The 22,419-nt window shown below is 42.9% G+C and overlaps 1 protein-coding gene across 1 annotated transcript in view; it reads right to left on the bottom strand.

Annotated features, from left to right (window-relative positions):
• The window catches only part of LOC126286165 (uncharacterized), a 54,662-nt gene that overhangs the window by 17,403 nt on the left and 14,840 nt on the right, over window positions 1-22,419 (bottom strand). The window lies entirely within an intron of this gene.

Here is a 22,419-nt window from a genome sequence, read left to right as displayed (position 1 = left end):
TGTAGACTTAGAGAAAGCTTTCGACTGGAATATTCTCTTTCAAATTCTGAAGGTGGCAGGGGTAAAATACAGGGAGCGAAAGGGTATTTGCAATTTGTACACAAACCAGATGGCAGTTTTAAGAGTCGAGGGGCACGAAAGGGAAGCAGTGGTTGGAAAGGGAGTGAGACAGGGTTGTACCCTCTCCCCGATGTTATTCAATCTGTATATTGAGCAAGCATTAAAGGCAACAAAAGAAAAATTCGGAGTAGGTATTAAAATCCATGGAGAAGAAATAAAACCTTTGAGGTTCACGGATGACATTATAATGCTATCAGAGACAGCAAAGGACTTGGAAGAGCAGTTCAACGGAATGGACAGTGTCTTGAAAGGAGGATATAAGATGAACATCAACTAAAGCAAAACGAAGATAATGGAATGTAGTCGAATTAAGTCGGGTGATGCTGAGGGAATTAAATTAGAACATGAGACTCTTCAAGTAGTAAAGGAGTTTTGCTATTTGTGGAGCAAAATAACTCATGATAGTCGAAGTAGAGAGGATATAAAATGTAGACTGACAACGGCAAGGAAAGCTTTTCTGAAGAAAAGTTTGTTAACATCCAGAATAGATGTAGGTGTCAGGATGTCGTTTCTGAAAGTATAGAAGTGAAACATGGACGATAAATAGTTTGGACAAGAAGAGAATAGAAGCTTCCGAAATGTGGTGCTACAGAAGAATGCTGAAGATTAGATGGGTAGGTCATATAACTAATGAGGAGGTATTGAATAGAATTGGGGAGAAGAGGAGAGGAGGGGTCACCAGTTTAATAATGGAGGGCAGCGTGGAGGGTAAAAATGGCAGAGGGAGACCAGGAGATGAATACACTAAGCAGATTCAGAAGGATGTAGGTTGCAGTAGGTACTGGGAGATGAAGAAATTTGCACAGGATTGAGTAGCACGGAGAGCTGCATCAAACCAGTCTCAGGACTGAAGACCACAACTACATTTTGTCCACAGTGGATGCAGTTGAACTCTGTGATTATTCCTTTGCAGGGGGTAGCATAATAACCGCTACCAGTCACAATAGAAGGTGATTTTATGTAACACTCGACCGGTTTCGGGCTTCTGCCCATCTTCAGGTGGTTTACATTCAGGTATATGTTCCCATACTCAGTATTGGAGATAACTGTTTAAATCAAAAACAGAAAATGTGATGATGACTAAATAGGCATTTGAAAGTGTCTAAGCGACATGTGTTTTAAAATATTATAGTACTTAATAAAGCTGCTGCATCCAAATCGTTTTCGCATAACGTTTATCAGATTTTCATTAAAAAAAAAGTATTTCGTTTTCTACACTTCAATTGTACATTAGTCCCCATGCTAATTATTATAAAGTAGTGTCAGTTTGGATGTTGGTAACTTCGGACACACATGCACTCACAACGTGTTTACATTTGAAAAATAGACGTTATGGTCAAAGAGCCTTCATCAAAGAAGTACAGAGATGCTACACCTAAAGATACACAACAGTGTGAAAATGCAACTGTTACATGATTGTGGAACCACACTCTCATTTATAATACCTAGGAAGGTTGCTGGTAAATTATATAAGGCTAAACAGATACTGCACTTCTTTCAAAAATTACTACTTGTGAAGGGACCATGAGCTACAATTTTTGATTTTTTAAATATTTGTCTAAAGGTGTTTAGAAATGACACATTTGCTAGCTCTGCTTGTTAACTGAGAATGTGATGTGGCGAAAAAAATACAATGTCTATTTAACCTCAGAACGTATATAATTTACCAGAATCCATTCCAGATATTATAAATGACAGTGTGGTTCCACAGTCATGAAACAATTTCATTTCCATAATATCTAATATCTTTTTTGTATCTGAATGTGTAACATCTCTAAACTTATTGGGCTTAAGCTCTTTGACCGCGGCCTCTATTTTTCAAATGTAAACACATTGTGAGTGCATATGTGTCTGAAGTTACCAACATCTAAAGTGTCATTGCTTTATCAAAGACATAATATAGAAATACCAATAAGTAGCATAGTGACTAATATACAGTTAACCTGTAAATAACAAAATATTTTTGTAAAAAGAAATGTGATACTTGTAATGTGAAAACAATATGTATACATCAGCTTTGTGTATCTGCTACAATATTTTGCAACACTTGTCACTTAGCCACCTGAAGAGGGGCACAAGGCCGAAACCGATCGTGGGTTAAATAAAGTTACCTTCCATTGTGACTAGTAGCGGTTATTATTCCACACAGACAAACTATTGTATGCTGGGTGATTCAGCTGCCACTACCAATCGGTTTCATGCACCTGATAACACCTTCAAAAGCGACACGCGAAATTTTTCGTATTCTCTCGCTTGTTACAAACAAACTATTAATCCTACAAAAGAATTGAACATAACGCCTTCGAAGAAAATTTAATGAGGCCACAGTTTTCAAATTTTTCAAGAAGAAACAAGTTCCTTGGTCACCTTTGTATGTTTTCTTGAATAATCCGAAAACGACGACCCTAACACAAATATACCCCAGTACAAAATTTAACTACATTAAATTTCGTACAAAAAGCTGCCGTTCATTTTTTCTGTAGGACTAATAGTTTGCACTTAGCGGGGAAGAGAATATGAAAATCTCGCATGTGGTATTTCAATGCGTTACAGGTTGCATAAAACCGGTCGATAGGGGCAGCTGAGCTAACCTAACTAAAGGAAGTGTCACAATTAATAGCAAAAAACTCGAGATAGGTGAAAGCACACAATCAAATAAGCAAAAATATTCCAGTAAACATAGGTCTGCGAATGTGAACTTATGATTTGCTGCTGATTTCTCCATGAACTATAATCATAGTAGGCGGAAACGTATTTGAAATGTCAACTTTTCGATTAACTACCCATTTCACTGGACTCAAATTTCACCCATGGCCTACTGTAACAAAAATTACAGCTGATAAATTCAAGCTTTCCTCGACAGTGGCATAGCAGTGTAATTGAGGAAGTGTCTTTGGCGATAGTTTCCATATTTCATGATCTGTGGACCACTTTTCAGGGTTTAATTGTCATTAAACTCCCAGAAAAACATAAAATTCACAGTTGAACACCAAAAAGATGACAGTATAAAATTATTTGACCTTACCATTAGAATAAAGAATAACAGACATCAGTCTGAAATTTATCGGAAGCCTACCACAACACATACTACAATCCACAGGTCGTCTTGTCACCCCACAGCCCCCAAAATGGCAGCATTCCAGTACATGATCAATAGAGCTATCCAATTACCATTATCTGAAGACAAATGTGATCAAGAAATTGAAGTAATAAAACAAACAGCTATTGCAAATGGTTATAACAGCTCCATAGTAGACACCCTGAAACACTCAATAATGGCGAAGCAATCACAACACAAAAAACAAAAAGAAAATAACATCTTTCTTTTCTAGGTAACATTTCTTACCAGATTGCTAATGTCTTCAAACGAAAAGGCATAAGCATATCCTTTACTACAGACAAGAAGATCAGACAGAAGTTACCCCACAACAGACGAAACCCACTTCATCACACCGGCATGTACAAAATTGATTGTTTGGACTGTGCCTGCTTCTACATACGCCAGAAAGGCAGATCATATTAGATTAAAAGAACAAATGGCAGCACTAAAAAACAAAAAATATCACACGTCAGCAATAGCCACCGATCTGCATGTAACAAAACATCATGTTAACAACACAAGTATCAGTATGCTACACATCCAACCAAAAGGCAGAAGACCGACAATATTCACAATAGTATCATCTCTGTTTTCAGCAATTGCATATGCCATTAAAAGTTGCAAATCACACACACACACACACACACACACACACACACACACACACACACACACACACACATACACGTACATACACACACACACAAACTAATATTTACCGTAAATCTTTAGTTATGTTACCACGACAGCCCCCGACTGTACAAGAGATGGATCTCATTTACAGATATATCATCACACCAACAGCTTGTACCCTCTTGTCAGCTTGAAAATATATGTACATCAACTACTGGCACAAATTGCACATCCATCTGCATATTTTTAAGCATTAACCAATGTATTACCGCAACCTTTAGGCATTTATTACATGTAACAGATATAACCTTAACACCCCTTGCCTTGTAAAGTTCCTCTCGTACAATCACTCTTTCCACCCTCTCTCTCCCTTTCATTTTCTCTTTCTCTTCCTCCCCCTCTACCTCCAGCCTTTCATATCTATCTATGAATCCCAACCAAAATTGTTATTTGTGTATAATTTTAGCACTGTTGCCAATATGATTATTGTATTTAAAGTTTGTGACACTTCACATTACTGTATAAATGAGTACGAAGTTTAAGCTACCAAAATCTAATTTATATACCACATGAAGTATTTATTCCATCGAATGTATTCAACACCTCAAACAATACCTCCAAATCCCTTACAAAATTTATTCTGTAATAATGTATTCTTTGCACTTTGTGATAATGTTTTCTGATATACGATCCACGCATCCAATAGTTTCCGACACCATATTTGTTTACAAAATATTGCAGTATACAAGTGATGTGCTACGACAGTGAAAGGAACCTGTGACCACTGGAGGTACTTTATTTTACTTATTTTTATGTTTACCGTTACATGCATGTTTAATTTTTTGTCAAAGGAAACCCAAAAGCATGTTCTGAAATAGTGTTTTGTTTCTCCACTAGACAGTGCCGAAGTTCCTCCAAAATATCGTAACACAGCACACACAAAAAAGACATATTAACAAATGTAAATCTACCTGATGATGGAGTTTTAAACCTTTAAACGCGTCGTGGAGATAAATAAACAGTGAGTGGTAACAGTAAACTTGTTGTTTCATTTAATGTCAATAACAGTCACGGTAAAGCCTAGCCTAAAATGTTCGCATTTGAATTGGTACTTATTTGTTGCGATGTGTTATTTGTTTAATGTAGATAGGAGTGTATTTGGTAAAATATCACATTGTGCTAGTTCTTTAACATGGGATATCGGTGTAGTTTGCTTAAATGTTTCGCTCTGGAAGTTGGTAAGACTAGTTTTTTTTATGTGCCTGTCATTAGAAAAAAACGACCAAAAGTTTAAATAGGTTAGGGATGTGTATTGCTTATGCCGTTTTTTGACAAACTATGACATAACTCATTAATAAGAATACCAGGATGTGTCCTTGTCTCATACTTGGAGCTGGTATTTGTGGAGAAATTGGCTAAAATTGTCAACAGCAGTGGAAGGTGACATGCTTAAGTCATTGTTTTCAACGAACGTGAAATTCACACGTTAGTAATGCCAGGAACATGCTTCCACTTAGCAATAATTAATTTGTTACACTGTGATAATTCAGAAGTGTATTTATGGAAACATCAGCTAAAATTTTAGCAACTTACAATGGGAGGTGGAGTGCTTACAGAAAATGCTCAATAATTTGCCACTAAGTTTCTCAATTAACATACAAAACTTGAAGGTGGCGATTTTGGATCACTAATTATGGTAATATTAACTACCACTTTTAAGAAGGATAACACAGTGTCAGACGCATTTCACCTATTGGACTAATATTTACCACTATTTTGCAGAATATCCCATAACACATTAAAATTATAGTACTTTGTACAGCTACTTTAATGCCAAAGCGTCTTACAGCATGTATTATGGTAATATTTGCTGCCATTTTTAAATGGGATAACTATGCTGCTGGCATCCCTCTCTCTACAACATATGGAACAGGAATGATGAGGTCCATCCATTTACTGTAGTAATGAATCGAGGAAATGGAGGAGGGGTGGCTTGATTATTCTTGGTGCAGAGAGATGGGGGGAGGGGAGGGGAAGGAAAAGGGAGGTGGGCCTTGAATACAGCACATACAATCTACTGAGGTGTGTGTGCTGTCCAGGAATCACCAGAGGTATGCCTCAGGTGTGACATAGTACTAAAGAAGTCTTATGTTATCAGTGACTCTGAATTTGGTTCCAGAAACGATACTGCCCCACTACCGTTATTGCTATACACTCTATGACTTCTTCCCCCATTAGAGTGTCTATCCAGAAGTCTCAGAGAACATCGTTCACATTGCCTGGCAGACTTCTGTAAGTGTTCGGCATCAACGAAATGGTAGTAATACCGATGAAAAACCGGACTTGAGAGGACCAGAGTACACTGCTGGTAAGTGCAATATAGCAGAGTTCGAATACTGAAAGAAGATACGGCAAGAAACAAATGATGTCACCTCCGTTCGAAATATTGGAAGCCATGCTTCTAGATCCAAACATACAAAGATATGTTGTGGTTTGAACTTAATATTTACTACTTGTTCCATCCATTGAAATTCCTCTAATTCCATTGTTCCAATGTTGATGAGAAAACCGAATGTCCAAATATTTCTCTCCAAAAGCAACATGTGACTTATGAGTACGGAAGATGGCGTTCACCATTTGCTCCAAACGAGCGAAGCCTAAGAATGTCCCAATAGAGTTGACTTTGCGAGTCAGGAGGTGAAAAAACCCACGGCAGAATCTCAGTAAATACAGTGTCGCTAACTTCAGATTTTTCTGCTATATTGGATGCAGTGAAACGAATTTCAAGCGTCAGACCTATAGGCACCGTTCGGTTTAAGATGTATACTACATATGAGCGGTACTCTGTTTTGTCTAACGTGTGAGGAACAATGGGAGATAGTTCCTACGCGTAGTTCATTCTGAATCATGGTACTGAAGATGAGATTCGTTTATAAGTTGTTCTTCAGGTCCCAATCACCAGTAAAACTTAAGAGAAATAGCTAATAATATGCTCCTGGACCAGTAATTAATATAATCTTATCTTCATAATGTATTTCTAATTACTAGCAACGTACATGACATATCGCTTACTGGTCGAGCAGGGAAAGAGGCAGCAACAAGATTAGCGGAGCTTGACATAAATTGTAGCCCCATAATAATTCGCGCTGCTTTTGCTTAGTATCTCTGATGATGATTGTTGTGATATTCTTCTTTTATCTTCAAAGTGAACTAGGTGACACACTTAGGAAACATTGAAAATAAAAAGCATTTATTTGCCGAGCGAGTGTAGGATCAAAACATGCATTTTGCCCTACCAACAAAATGAGTGATTTGCAACAGTTATTATTATGCTTCCCACTGTATTCGTAATGCTCACACCACATACCACTCTGCACTTTTAATCTCATATGAACTGCTGTAGTATGCTGGAATACTCATTTTTGTTACTTATGCATTAACCGTTGTCTAAAGAACATGTAACATTGATTGGCATCTTTATTTTAGTTTCTTCAGTATGAAATATTTTTATTGTTTATGGATACAGATTTATTTCTGATTATTTGATGGTTCCTTCAGTGTTGTGCCTCTTAACTGGACCTTAGCTGGAACCATGTCCGAGGCGAAGTCTTCAGATTTCCCCCTAAAAGGTTGTCTATGGATGGAGCTAACTAGCTACCTAGCACTTCCCCGTCCAACTGGTATAAATACCGGCCACTATATAGGAAGTAAGATGATGTCAACGTGTGAACAATGCAACTGTACTGTCAAATAAGAGGGAGAGGAGAACTATGCAGTTCTTGAATGGAATATGCCTAAATAGGGAGACCCACATCAACACTGACCATTATGTCAAATTCCCCAAGATGTTGATGTTTTTTTTTTTTTAAATTCGGTTGATAAAATCGTCGGTGTTTAGGATGTGACGAGCAGAGAAACCCTCATGTGGCATAAGCAGGCTGGCTAGGAGTTTTGCCATTCTGTAAGTTGGTGACCCAATGGAGTTCGCATCGAGACGAAGAGGTGAATTCGATTTATGGATCTTTGGTAGCCCATTAAGCATGGGCGGTCTGGGCACCTGAGGGAGAAGGTTGTTAATAACGACCTCTTGCAATGATGACTGGTTCAGGAGCCCTTATGTCTTCCTCATTATTCTTGATATCGTGTCTCGTGGCAGATTCGACAATCAACTGAGTTTTAGTGTCGTAGTAAGACAAGTTATTTGTGTCGTTATGTCGACGACACATTTATCATCAGGTCCCATACTACTACAGGAAACAAGTGCGTTTATTCATTCGAAATATGAAATCTTTTGGCGTTAAATGATTTATGATACATTTTAAATAAGTAACATGTATGAAATTAGATACGTTTTGTCAGAACCACAGCATTACTATGTGTTAACTGCGTTTTAGTGTTTTAGTGTTAAATGTTCTTCACTGCATGCCTCTTTGTTGTGTGAACTGACCTGTAAATGGTCAGCAGTTGCCATATGTTCATATACCATACGATACACTGATGAAACAAAGCATTATGACCACTGGCTACCGCGAGGCTGAAAGCCGCATGGCGTCGTTGCAGGCACTTAACGCAGCAAGTAAAGTACGGGGGGCGTTCAGTAATGCAAAGCATTATTTTTCAATCAATTTCGGTTGAAAAAATGGCCATTTCTTGTGGGACGTCGTGGAATATTCCCGCTTCAGCCCCTATAGTTTCATGAAGTTCCGATAGGTGGCGCCGCTATACGCAACCTTCAAAATGGCGTCTGTAATTGAGGTGTTTTCCAGGCAGAGAGCTGTCATTGAGTTTCTTTTGGGGAAAACTAGAGCATCGCAGATATTAATAGGCGTTTGCAGAATGTCTAAGGAGATCTGGCAGTGAATAAGAGCACGGTGAGTCACCATCGCAAGAAGATCTCTCGCGTGCCGGCCGGCCGCACACAGCTGGGACTGCTGCACTGTTGGAACGTGCTAACACTCGCATTCGATGTGATCTACGAACCACAATCAAACACTTCGCTGCACCGCTGGACGTCTCTGTCGGTCGTGACAAGTAAATAAAAACACCTACCGACGTCCTGATGATTTTATTTTATTTTGACTGTTTTTGATGCCATACAGGTTGATATGATCCCCATGCGTACCAAATATGTTGCCAGCGTTACTGGATAACTGAAAACTTACGTGTCAGCACTCCAACCACCGACTGCCAACTGAGAGTTGGCATCGCATCAAAAACAGCCTGAAGATGACGCACTGAAGCGTTGAAACTGGTAGCGACAAAATAAAATAAAATCATAAGGACGGCTGTAGGTGTTTTTATTTACTTGTCACGATAGTAAATGACCATCGTCCCACAGACCTTCTGCTTAAGGATGGGCATACAAAAGGTTTCTGTCGGTAGTGCTGACACACACATCCACCAGTTGGGGTTCTCAAAAGTGTGTGTCCGCTGGGTTCCCCGCAGCACAGCAGAAGATCACAAAAATCAACGAAAGGCCGCCTATGCGGAACTGATTGCGCATTAGGAGGCTGATCGTGACATTTTTTTTTTAACTTCGTCACGGACGATTAAACATGGGTTCATAACTTCTAACCGGAAACAAAACGGCAATCCACGGAGTTGCACCACACCACCTCTCCTTCGAAGAAAAAGTTGAAAGCCGCGTCCTTAGCCGGTAAAGTCGTGGTGACTGTCTTCTGGGAGTCTGAAGTGTTTATTCTGTTTCATGTCCTCCGTCATAGTGCAACGATCAACTCTAAAGTGTATTGTGTTACCGTTAGAAAACTGAAGGAACAACATCAAAGTGTTCGTCGTCACAAACATGCAAACGAATATCTTCTTCTCCATGACAAGGCAACGTCTCACAGAAGTCTGCTCACGCGAGAGGAGCTCACAAAACGTTATTGGACTGTCCTTTCTCATTCACTATACAGCCCGGATCTCGCACCTTCCGACTTCCCTATGTTTGACCCAGTGACGGATGCACTCTATGGGAAGCAGTACGCGGATGATGAAGAGTTTATTGGTGCAGCAATACGTTGACTAAAACTTCAACCAATAGAGTGATACCGCGAGGGTATACAGGGTCTAGCAGTAAGGTGGCGTAAGGCCGTCACGTTGAACGGAGATTAAGTTCTAAATAGGATTTTGTATCCAAAAGATCGAGGAGTAATATGGTGTATAGGAATCCTGAATAAAAACCAATGCTTTTGGAAAAAAGTGTGTTGTATTACTTATTGAACGCCCCTCGTATATAATAGAAACAGAGAGCACTCCATCTTCAGGCCACAAGTGGCCCATCGGGATCATCCGACCGCCGTGTCATCCTCTGCTAAGGATGCGGACAGCAGGGGCGTGTGGTCAGCACACCACTCTCCCAGTCGTTATGATGGTTTTCTTTGACCGTAACCGCTATTATTAGGTCTAGTAGCTCATCAATTGGCATCGCGAGGCAGAGTGCACCCAGAAAAACGGCAACATCGCGTAGCGGCTCGGATAGTCACCCATCCAAGTGCCGGCCACGCCTGGCAGAGCTTAATTTTGGTGATCTGACGAGAACCGGTGTATCCACTGCGGCAAGGCCGTTGCCTAATAGGAACAGAGATAAATGGTTAATCATTCTATCTCTGGTGTTGGCCGCACATGAAGAGACCCACTCTCATAAAATAAGCGACTTTGACAAAGGGCAGATTGTTATGGTCCGACAACGTGTATCTCGGATATCTCGGAGACGACGCTTGGCGGCTGCTGACGTGCTGCTGTCATAAGCATCTATGAAAAGCCGTTGAAGGACAGTGAAACTGTGAGTAGGTCACAAAGTATTATACGTCCATTCCTTTTGACAAAACGTGGTGGTTGGACGATCGTGCAGTCTGTAAAGCACAATAGGAGGCGGGCGATATTTGGCAGATCTGACGACGCAGGACAATGACGGAGCAGTCACAAGTGTTTCGCAGCACTATCGTCCAGCGCATTTTGTAGGACATGGTAATCTGCTGCAGACGAACCCTGTCTGTTCACTTGTTAACCCTGCGACATCAACAGTTATAACTGCAGTGGGCACAATATCATGGAGACCGGATTGTGGGTCACTGGACACTATCGCCTGAGAGGATGAATAGCGTTTCTTGTTACACCCGTTCCATGGTTGTGTCCAGATACCCCGTCGTCCAGGTGAACGCCGCCTCGAAACATGAACTGGGACCGGCTGGAGTGGCTAAGCGTTTCTAGGCGCTAGTCTGGGACCGCGCGACCGCTACGGTCGCAGGTTCGAATCCTGCCTCGGGCATGGATGTGCATGATGTCCTTAGTTTAGATAGGTTTAAGCAGTTCTAAGTTCTATGTGACTGATGACCTCAGTTAAGTCCCATAGTGCTCAGAGCCATTTAAACTATTTTTGAACCCTGAAACGGGCCATGGTTGCATGCCGGTAGGGTCAGTGCTTTATTACGGGGGACATTCACCTGGGCTTTCTTGGGACCTGTGGTAGTAACTGAAGGCAGTTTGATAGCTGTGGACTAAGTGAACATTCCTGCAGATCACCTGCATACCTTTACACTTGATGTCTTCCCCGACATTTTCCAGGAAGATAATTGTCTGCTATGGGATACCAGCTACTCGAGCACAATTAATGAGAATAGCGTGACTTGGGCGAAAATATCGTGTGCCACATACCTCAGGAAACTTATCAAGGAAGCGCCGAATCCATGTCACAAATGTAACTTATGGAGTATTGGGACAAACTCTTGATGGGACTGAACATAACAAGTAGTTAATGATCGTTCAGTGGTCGCGGACGCGCTTAGAATAGTTAACGAGTGTTGGGAAAATCCCAAATATGCAGTGAAACACAACACAGAGTTACGGCTAAGTAGTTTTTGAGTCTCAATAAATGTGAACAACAAGCTAGAAGCTTGAGAATGGTTTCCGCTAAGCAGATATGCACAGGGCCTACGGACAATGAAAAGATTAGAGCGAGCGAGCGACTGGGTTTTACCGGCAGGGCGAGAACAGATGGCTGCAGGACAGCCGCTATGGACCGCAGGTAGTTGGATTCTAAAGTATACGGCTGGCTAACGGTACACATATACACACTTTAATACCATGAAATGAGGACGACTAGCACTGTAAATGCAAGAGCCTCCGAACAATCAACAGAGTGGAATGCAGCGCACAAAAAATTGCCAACTGCAGTCATAAATATATTTACAACTAAACCACTCACTTCAACACAAATGCTTACACTTACTGAGTGATAAATGACACAGTAAACCGTATGGTCGCACAGTAGTCATTATCGAGACAAACAACGAGTAATACACTGTGCTTGCTAAATATTCAATAATATTGAGCTTATATACATTATGTCATCAAAAGTATCCGAACACACGGCTGAAAATGACTTAAAAGTTCGTGGCGCCCTCCATCGGTAATACTGGAATTCAATATGATGTTGGTTCACCATTAGCCTAGACGACAGCTTCCACTCCCGCAGGCATACTTCCAATCGGATGCTGGAATGTTTGTTAGGGAATGGCAGCCCATTCTTCACGAAGTGCTGCACTGAGACGAGGTACAGCTGTCGGTCGGTGAGGCCTGGAACGAAATCGGCTTTCCAAAACATCCCACAGGTGTTCTATAAGATTCAGACAGGACTCTTTGCAGGCCAGTCCATTACAGGGATGTTATTGTCGTGTAACCACTCCGCCACAGGCCGTGTATTATGAGCAGGTGCTCGATCGTGTCGAAAGATGCAGTTGCCATTCCCGAATTGCTCTTCAACACTGGGAAGCAAGAAGATTCTTAAGACATCAATGTAAGACTGTGCAGTGATAGTGCCATGCTAAACAACAAGGGGTGCCAGCCCCCTCCATGAGAAATACGAGTACACCATAACACCACCGCCTCCGAATTTTACTGTTGGTTCTACACACGCTGGCAGTTTACGTTCACCGGGCATTCGCCATACCCACATCCTGCTATCGGATCGTCACATTGCGTACCGTGACTCATCACTCCACACAAGGTTTTTCCAATGTTCAGTGGTCCAATGTTTACGCTCCTTACATCAAACTAGTCGTCGTTTGGCATTTACCGGCGTGATGTGTGGCTTATGAGCAGCCGCTCGACCATGAAATACAAGTTTCCTCACCACCCGTCTGTCATAGTACTTACAGTGCTTCCTGATGCATTTTTGAATTACTGTGCGATAGCTTTTTACACGGTACCACCCTCTTCAACTATCGGCAGTCTCAGTCAACAGACGAGGTCGGCCTGTACGCTTTTGTCCTGTAAGTGTCCCTTCAATTTTCCACTGCACTATCACATCGGAAACAGTGGACCTAGGGATGTTTAGGGAGTGTGGAAATCTCGCGTACAGACGTATCACACAAAAAGGCTCTGAGCACTATGGGACTGATCTTCTGAGGTCATCAGTCCCCTAGCACTTAGAACTACTTAAACCTAACTAACCTAAGGACATCACACACATCCATGCCCGAGGCAGAATTTGGACGTGTGACCGTAGCGGGCGCGCGGTTCCAGACTGTAGCGCCTAGAACCGCTCGGCCATTCCTGCCGGTAGACGTTTGACACAAGTGACACCCAATCACCTAACCACGTTCGAAGTCCGTGAGTTCCTCGCAGCACCCCATTCTGGACTTCCACGATGTCTAATGACTACTGAAGTCGCTGATATGGAGTACCTGGCAGCACAATGCACCTAATATGAAAAACATACGTTTTGGGGGATGTCCGGTTACTTTCGATCACATAATGTATCTAAGGGTATCGAACCAGACAATTCTCCACACTTACACTAATAAAATGAAACTGTACGTAGATATTAGTGAAGAGACTTATTATTTATTGTAATGTAAATGTCAATTATGATGTAATTAAAATGATAAGAATTGGTGTCATCAGACATGTCATGAGATAGCTTGTCAATCAGAATATTTATTCTAGTTATAGAATCATTAGCTTAGGAATGGTGGCCCATTTGCGTATGTGTCAAAGTGTTGTACGAAGTGTGGAATTTGGTGGGGAGCTGCTGAAGCTCTCATTGGCTGAAGTGTTTTGACGCTGGTGGTGGAAGTGGTGCTTTTGGGAGCTGGGAGCAGGATGGAGGAAGAGAAGGAGATGAGAGTTCGGGACATCGATCGAGGAGAAGGGACCGTTTTTTTTTTTTTTTTTTTTTTTTTTTTTCACCGGAGAGTACGGCAGATTGGAGTGACTGAATTCATGTAGAGATACTACTGATTACGTATAAGGTCTAAGTTACAGGCATCTCAGAATTCAAGTGAAGAAACTTGGGTACTGAATATATGTCGTGCCATGATCTGAGTGGGGATCCTGTCATCTTTCGAGTCATACTAGATAATTTAAGGGTTGTGATAGATTTCCATTATTAACTAACTTAATTTAAATAAAAATTCTGAACCCGACAGGTTAGCCGAGAGCGCTAAATCTGTGCTTCCTGGAGTCTTGTAGGCGCGCTTGTTCCGGATCGAATTCGCCCGGCGGACGAGAGCCGGTGTACCGGCCAGCCTGGATGTGGTTTTTAGGCGGTTTTCCAAATCCGACCATGCGGTCTAAGCCGCCTTGCCACGGTTCGCGCGGCTCCCTCCGTCGGAGGTTCGAGTCCTCCCTCGTGCGCGTATGTGTGTTGTCCTTAGTGTAAGATTAAGTAGTGAGTAAACCTAGGGACCGATGAACTCAGCGGTTTGGTTCCATGGGAACTTACCACAGGTTTCCAAAATTTCCACATGCCTCTAGGTGAATACTGGGCTGGTCCTCACATCCCGCCTCAGTTACACGACTCGCAGACATCGGAACGCGTTCGCACTACTCCACAGCTTACAATAGGAGCAGACAGCTGGGGTACGTTAATGCCGTCCCGGGGGTACGGGGTGGCGACAGGAAGGGCATCCGGCCACCCTGTGACACTAACAACGCCAAATCCATAGTAACAAGGCCGATCCCGCGTTGCAGTGGGACAAAGGTACAAGTAAATGATGAATAAATTTATGTAAAAGCTACTTGTACGACCAAAATTCAGTAGGAGTTTGGACCTGCTCGTGCGGTTCTAGGCGCTACAGTCTGGAACCGAGCGACCGCTACGGTCGCAGGTTCGAATCCCGCCTCGGGCATGGATGTGTGTGATGTCCTTAGGTCAGTTCGGTTTAATTAGTTCTATGTTCTAGGCTACTGATGACCTCAGAAGTTAAGTCGCATAGTGCTCAGAGCCATTTGAACCATTTTTTTTTGGACCCTGCTGAACAAACCATGTGTCTTTAAAAAGATAAATTTGCAGTGTTGCGTATGTTTATTAAAAATTTTCCCTTTTTGTTTATGTTATATAATTCGCATAACTTGTCTACCCTCAATTATTCAGCCGCATGATTAGCTCTTCGTAAATGATTTCGCTAATACTGCAACACTTTCTTCGGAGCAGTACATTTGCTCATGCAACACACGAAAAGTAGAACAGTCACTTAGCTCCTGTGCTGCGTTTCAATGGTGGACCAGCACGTACGAAGCAGGCAGCACCAATGTTTTGGCTGATTAGTGTCTATGATTTCCATAAATGAATGACCGTCCGATCATAATCATTCTGAAGAAGATCATTAACCCAGTAGATTTGCAGATAGTAGAAATCTCTTGATGTAAGAAGCTATTGAGATAAGTAGAGTCACTTACTGTCTATAAGTCGTTTGACGATATCAAAGAAATACCTTTTATGAGAAAACGTGTCAATTGAAGAGTACCGGGACACTACAAAACGGTTCGAAAACGTTCAGAAGATAAACCTGGAGTGACTCACCAAGTGATTAAAATTTAATATGTACACATCACGTCTGTAGGCGACATTTCCTAAACCTCTGATCACTTCTCCTCGTAATGTTAAGGAAATTTTAAGTCCATTCATGGTACAAGGTGCAACGACTACAATATACAGTACTGTAGTTGCAAATCTCTCTTTTTTTATCTATTTCAATTTCTTCGTGCGACCAAACACGATTATTTTATTCAGATGCTATTACAGCGCTTTCGCTTGCTGCTAACTAGACCATAGAGCAAAAATACTGGTTGTTTCAAAATGAATATCAGGGTTTAAGCCTTTGTAGCGCCTATTACATTCAACTTTAAATTATAAATAATACATTAAATGAAAGAGAAACTCAAACAGTTTTTCTTACAAACGTTAATTGTGATCTCCATTCGTCTTACATGGCTCACGCCGAATCTTTAGGCGAGTTCTTCCCAATCCTTGAACAGTGTGTCTGGAGTAATTGTTTTAACAACTGCTTCGCTCCTGATTCTTAAGTCACGCAGATCAGCTGGTAGCGGAGCCACATACGCACTATGCTTCACGAGCCCTCAAAGGTAAAAATCGCATGGCGTCGGTTCGGGTGAACGCGGAGGTCATGTGTCACAAGTTCCATCATCCATTGGTCGTTTGACTAATCGCTCAACGAGTTATGCCAGTCAGGCGGCGCACCGTCTTCCTGCCAAATAAAGTTCTATGTTTCTGCTTCTTTCAGTTGGGAAAAGAGCTACGGCTCTAGCGCATCAAGCTAAGAAACACCAGTTAGAGTTGCCCATAAGCTTTCCGCCAGGATATGACATAAAAACATTCAATTTAGGAGAGTGTCTTGCAATTGTACTACCTTGTGGGAATTTTCTGACCCCCAGAAGTGCACATAATGTGTGTCCACATTTCCACTTAGGTGAAATGTCGATTTATTTCTGAAGACGACACTATCCAGAAAGTACTCATTTTCATGCTACAACGTTTCGTTTGCAAACTTGGCAGCCGCGCGGGGTAGCCATGTGGTCTTGAGCGTCTTGTCACGGTCGGCGCGGCTGCCCTGTCGGAGGTTCGAGTCGTCCCTCGGGCATGGGTGCTTGTGTTGTCCTTAGCGTAAGTTATTCTGATTTAGATTTAGTAATCCGTAAGCTTAGGGACCGATGACCTCAGCAGTTTGGTCCCAAAAGAACTTACCACAAATTTCCAATTTTTTTCCAAACTTGGCACATAAATCGTAGTCTGTAGGTTTTAGAGCTTGTAACAACTGTAAACGATAAGCTTGTAGTTGTAAGCGCCTCCTTAAAAGTCTCAATACATACGTTACTGGAACTTCTAACTTATGACTAGCCTCCCAGACTGGTTTCTTGGCGCTACGCGTGAAAGACTCTTTGACTGGTTCAACACGTTCTCCAGTCCACTTCGTCGTTCAGAACTCTTCAATTTGCGAAGACAACCGGTGTCTTCAGGGTGATACCATCTGCGGATGTTATTATCACTTGAAGGAATGAGGTGGATTTTAAAACGGAACGCACATTGCATTGTAACAATAGAGTCAGTCCTTGAGAGCTTGCTGTCTTTTACTAGCCTTCTTTGCTGATAGCGTTTCTAACGGAAGGCACAGGGAACAGTGCATACGTATAGGTGTAGAAACTGTTTGAGTTGCTCTTTCAGTTGATGTATGATTTATAATTGTAAGGTGAATGTGATAAATGCTACAAAGCATTAAAACTCCGTTATTCATTTAGAAACATCGGGTACTTCTACAAGTACACGACTAAGCACTGCCGCCGGTGAACACTACTAATCTACAAACGTCGATAAAAATGAAGCTTATAGAACATTCAGAACGTTGTACGCCACGTAACTGAACAAAATTATAGAGAAATAGCGGCTGTGGCGGGTGCACTGGGCATTCAGGAAGTTCCTATCCGCCTTGTACATTCCTGAGTAATTTGGTTAGCTGTTAATACTCCTACCAACGTCTCACTACCAAACCTTGCAGGAAGCTACTGTGCGGTCATACGCATCCGTTTATTTACCTACAACATCTCCACGGCTTCCAGTATGTTCAGTAAGACACAGCTAAACTTCATTGGTCCCAAATATGCCAAAATTTCTGGAGGAACACTGCAGAAATGAGAATGCTTGTGTGGAACCTAACATAACCTATAATAAGATTCTCAGACTGAGTTTTTAATTGTGCTTAATACAGTTAAGCTGGACATTGTGTCTTGTTTAACTGGCTTTTGTTACTCTGACGTTGGCGCAATGCCGAAATGGGTAAGGAACAAAGAAATAAAATACGAGGGGCGTTCAATAAGTAACGCAACACATTTTTTTCTGAAAGCAGGTTGGTTTCATTCAGGATTTAAGTGCACCATATTCCATGTTATTAGCCTCTCTTTTGGCTACGAAAACATATTTTTCAACATAATCTCCGTTCTATGCGACGGACTTACGCCACCTTACTGTGAGGGCCTGTATACCCGCATGGTACCACGCTTCTGGTCGACCTCGAAGGCCAACGTCTTCCTTCATTAATAACCTCCCTATCATCCACGTACCGCTTCCCGCGGAGTGCAGCTGTCACTGGGCCAAACAGATGGAAGTCTTCTGTTACGCAGTGAGGCACGCACCGTTGAGTACGCTAACTGATGGACGAGTGTGTCAGAACTGCTAACAGAGACATTCAGCTGAGCAACGAGGTGTTTGATTGTGATCCACCGACCATCTCGAATGAGTGTGTCCGCACGTTCCAGCAATGCAGGAGTCACGCGGGAGATCGGTCAAGCTTGCGCGACCTAGTTGCGATGATGACTGACGCCTCGCCCAACGACTCCCCGTAGACATTCTGGGATGCTATAGTTTTCCACCTAAAGAAACTGAATGTCAGCTCTCTGCTTGGAACTCAGCATTTCGAAGTCTAGGCATACCGCTACCACCTACCAGAACTTCCTTCAACTATAGGAGCTGAAGCGGCAATATTCCACGATACCTGACAAGAAGTTAATTTTTTAATAGTAACGGGTCGAGAAAAAAATGTGTTGGATTACTTATTGAACATCCCTCGTAAATACTTGTGATAAAGACATGAGCTTTATTACAAGTACATAAAGTCCCAGTGCCGTATCTGGGATGCAGTTGAGCGTGATGTGTGCCCCCTGGACAGCTGTGACTAGCCTTCACAGAGCGAGGTGGCGCGATGGTTGTTACCACACTGGTTCAAATATGCGTCTGGCTATGCAGACTTAGGCGCTCCTGATTTCCCTAAATCGCTCCAGGAAAATTCCTGGGCGGTTCCTTTGAAAAGGGCACTGCCGATTTCGTTTGTAATACGAGCTTTTGCCTTCAGATGACAGCGCTACCGACGGGGCCTTAGACCGTAATCTTCTTTCCTTCTTGTGCTTGCTGACTGAGAGGTCATGGATCCGGACATTTCCTCAAAGGTTTCCGTGTTACTTGGAGTGCATGCCGGTTGGTCAGCACCATCTACCAGACTGAGCGTGTCGGGGCTCTATCACGACTTGCTGAAGCTGCTGATACTCCCGACAGCTACAATACGCTGAGGAAGATGTACAGCCCAAATTTGAACCCTAGATTCAACAGGAGAATGCTGCGAGTAATCTTACCAGGCGTATTTCCCTGTCGTCGTACCTGGAAAAGCTTTAGTGATGATGACAACAGCCGCGGTACCCTAAGCATTCACACTGGTCCACAAGTATCAGGAACTTTTAAAGAGTTTGTAACTGCGTGACCGGATACGGTCATTTACTCTGGTCATCTATTTCACCTGGAAGATTGTCTGTTTAAGTCCAGCAAGGCCACTGTGTCACGACAACCTTCCAGTAACAAGATCTGCTGATCTTCGAACTCCCATAGAAGGTGTAAGCAAGGGACGCACTTCAAGTTTGTTGGAAGTGGGTGACAGCATGTAGAGGCCATTATAGCGGTGCATGACGTCGTCATAAGAAACAGCCTTTAGTATTGTTCGATTGCTCTACAAATTTAAGAATGTCTTCACATACGTTAGGTTAGTGAATAAGTTCGCAGCTTTTTTGTTTTGTATGTAGGTAGTCCAGTTCCTACGGATTTATTTATCGATTGTCATTTTTTGCTTGTAGTTCACGGTTGCTGCATGAGTTTCCATATTTTCATTTTGTTGTTTGGAGATACTGAGTGGAGCTGTGGACGCTAGAAAATGGGATGTCAAGTGGGAAAATCGGGACGTTTCTGCTATATTCTTCTGTTTGCTTCCAGTGGAGGGGTGACAGCAGCGGAGGTAGCCAGAAACATTTGCGCCGTATGTGGGGTAATGCCATTGTAAAGAGCACGGCAAGAAAATGAATTTCTCCTTTTAAGACGGATCGTTTTGACATGAGTGACTCTCCGTTAGGAATACCTTCGGTATTTGGCAAGGATCGTTTAAACGCATTAATTCAGAATGACCCACGTCAGAACACTCGAGAACTGTCAAATGTGATCAACTGTGAAAAAATGTTCAAATGTGTGTGAAATATTATGGGTCTTAACTGCTAAGGTCATCAGTCCCTGAGCTTACACACTACTTAACCTAAATTATCCTAAGGACAAACACGCACATCCATACCCGAGGGAGGACTCGAACCTCCGCCGGAACCAGCCGCACAGTCCATAACTGCAGTGCCTCAGACCGCTCGGCTAATCCTACGCGGCTGTCAGATGTGATGAACTGTGAACATTCCACCCTTGTGCGACATTTGCATGCAGTGGGGAAGGTTTAAAGCTCGGGTGTATGGGTACGGCATGATTTACGCCAAAATCACAAAAATCAGCAGGCGGTCATATGTGGACCTCTGCTTACTCGTCATCAATTGGCTCGCGAACAACACCGATCATTGCTATCCTATTTCGTTATTGCTGACGAGAAATTGTGCCGACCGCTGTGGCCGAGCGGTTCTAGGCGCTTCAGTCCGGAACCGCGCTACCGCTACGGTCGCAGGTTCGAATCCTGCCTCGGGCATGGATGCGTGTGATGTCCTTAGGTTAGTTAGGTTTAAGTAGTTCTAAGTCTAAGGGACAGATGACCTCAGATGTTAAGTCTCATAGTGCTTAGAGCCATTTTTGAACGAGAAATGGTGTCTTTATGCCGATATGAGGAAAGGAAAGGAATGGTTGAGGTCAAATACAGCAACAACTTCCCGTACAAAGATCTGCTCGCATCCATAAAAGACAAATTTATGCATGTTGTAGAACAGCGATGGCGTGGTGTACTATGAATTGCTTCTCCGAGGCATAGCATCACTGATGTCAACAACTGAGACGTCTTGGAGACGGAGTCCGAGAACAACGGCCAGAAAGACTGTGGAATTGATATTACTCGACCATTACGTCCTCCCGTATTTTCTTAGACTGACAAAAAACACGATACGGGAGTTGGGTTGCGAAGCCTTGTTCACCTCGATATTCACCTTTTCCCGGATAGTGGTGCGAGAAGAACCATCTGTTGCACACCATAAAGATACACTACTGGCTACACCACGAAGATGACGTGCTACAGACGCGAAATTTAACCGACAGGAAGAAGAAGCTGTGATATGCAAATGAGTAGCTTTTCAGAGCATTCACACAAGGTTCGCGCCGGTGGCGACACCTACAACGTGCTGACATGAGGAAAGTTTCCAAACGATTTCTCATACACAAACAGCAGTTGACCGGCATTGCCTGGTGAAACGTTGTTGTGATGCCTCGTGTAAGGAGGAGAAATGCGTACCATCATGTTTCCGACTTTGATAAAGGTCGGATTGTAGTCCGTCGCGATTGCGGTTTATCGTATTGCGTCATTGCTGCTCGCGTTGCTCTAGATCCAATGACTGTTAACAAAATATGGAATCGGTGGGTTCAGGAGGGTAATTCGGAACGCCGTGCTGGATCCCAACGGCCTCGTATCACTAGCAGTCGAGATGACAAGCATCTTATCCGCATGGCTGTAACGGATCGTGCAGCTACGTCTCGATCCCTGAGTCAACAGATGGGGACGTTTGCAAGGCAACAACCAGCTGCACGAACAGTTCGACGACGTTTGCAACAGCATGGACTATCAGCTCGCAGACCGTGGCTGCGGTTACCCTTGACGCTGCATCACAAACAGGAGCGCCTGCGATGGTTTACTCAACGACGAACCTGGGTGCACGAATGGCGAAACGCCAGTTTTTCGGATGAAACAAGGTTCTGTTTACAGCATCATGATGGTCGCATCCGTGTTTGGCGACATCGCGGTGAACGCAAAATGGAAGCATGTATTCGTCATCGTGATACTGGCGTATCACCCGGCGTTATGGATGGGGTGCCATTGGTTACATGTCTCGGTCACCTCTTGTTCGCATTGACAACATTTTGAACAGTGGGCGTTACCTTTGAGATATGTTACGACCCGTGGTTCTACCCTTTATTCGATCCCTGCGAAACACTGCAATTCAGCAGGGTAATGCACTACCTCGTGTTGCAGGTCCTGTACGGGCATTTCTGATGCAGAAAATGTTCGACTGCTGCCCTGGCCAGCACATTCTCCAGATCTCTCACAAACTGAAAACGTCTGATCAACGGTGGCCGAGCAACTGGCTCGTCACAATAAGCCAGTCACTACTCTTGATGAACTGTGGTATCGTGTTGAAGCTGCATGGGCAGCTGTACCTGTACACGTAATCCAAGCTCTGTTTGACTCAATGCCCAGGCGTATCAAGGCCGTTATTACGGCCAGAGGTGGTTGTTCTGGGCACTGATTTCTGTGGATCTG

This window comes from Schistocerca gregaria, chromosome 1 (genome assembly GCF_023897955.1).
Source record: "Schistocerca gregaria isolate iqSchGreg1 chromosome 1, iqSchGreg1.2, whole genome shotgun sequence".
NCBI classification, from domain to species: domain Eukaryota; kingdom Metazoa; phylum Arthropoda; class Insecta; order Orthoptera; family Acrididae; genus Schistocerca; species Schistocerca gregaria.
The sequence above is the reverse complement of the archived record's forward strand: the minus strand, read 5'-3'. Positions and strand labels throughout refer to the sequence as shown.